General features: G+C 46.7%; 1 non-coding gene across 1 annotated transcript; it reads left to right on the forward strand.

The window, feature by feature from the left end:
* The first annotated feature begins 226 nt into the window (after positions 1-226).
* On the forward strand, positions 227-308 carry TRNAL-AAG (transfer RNA leucine (anticodon AAG)). Its single transcript has one exon. It is a non-coding gene; the product is annotated as a tRNA-Leu (tRNA).
* The last annotated feature ends 383 nt before the right edge of the window (positions 309-691 follow it).

The raw sequence follows: 691 nt of genomic DNA on the forward strand, positions 1-691 counted from the left end.
GGACGCCAATGTAAGGGTTGTCTTCCTACGGACTCTCAGGACTGGCACTCCCTGACACCTCCCATGGCCCGGGGCCAATCCTGACCTACTGAATGTATCACGTGCGTGCTGCTGTTGGCGTTGACTTTCCTAGGATCACTTCACAGGCTATACACCCTTATTCTCCAACTCCCCTATACAACAGAAAATCTCACTTCAGAAAGCTTACAGAAACAGGTTTGCACAGGGTAGTGTGGCCAAGCGGTCTAAGGTGCTGGATTAAGGCTCCAGTCTCTTTGGAGGCGTGGGTTTGAATCCCACCGCTGCCAGTATTTTTCAACTCATAAACGTATTTTGTCTGCATCAGTGTCTCACTCTCTGCCTTCTGCACCTACGATCCACATAGCGAGAGGTGAGACTATGTAAAGTGGTGACGTAAATATATAAGGGTAGCCAGACAGTGGGACCGAGCCTTCTTATTTTAAAAAACCACAACCTAAGGTGACAAGAATTGTACCGGTAAACAAACCAGCTGTCTTGAAGTCTAGCTATAGAGGCGACGAGAGGGGTCACTGTGATGCTGAAAGTTCAGTGAGTGTAAACAGTAGAACGCTGTGTGATAAGTTTCCTTGCAGTGATGACAGCTCGCGTTTCTAAAGCAGAGAGCAAACATACAATGGGGAAGAAGAATAAATAAGGAAAGACATATATT

This window comes from Pleurodeles waltl, chromosome 12 (genome assembly GCF_031143425.1).
Source record: "Pleurodeles waltl isolate 20211129_DDA chromosome 12, aPleWal1.hap1.20221129, whole genome shotgun sequence".
NCBI classification, from domain to species: Eukaryota; Metazoa; Chordata; class Amphibia; order Caudata; family Salamandridae; genus Pleurodeles; species Pleurodeles waltl.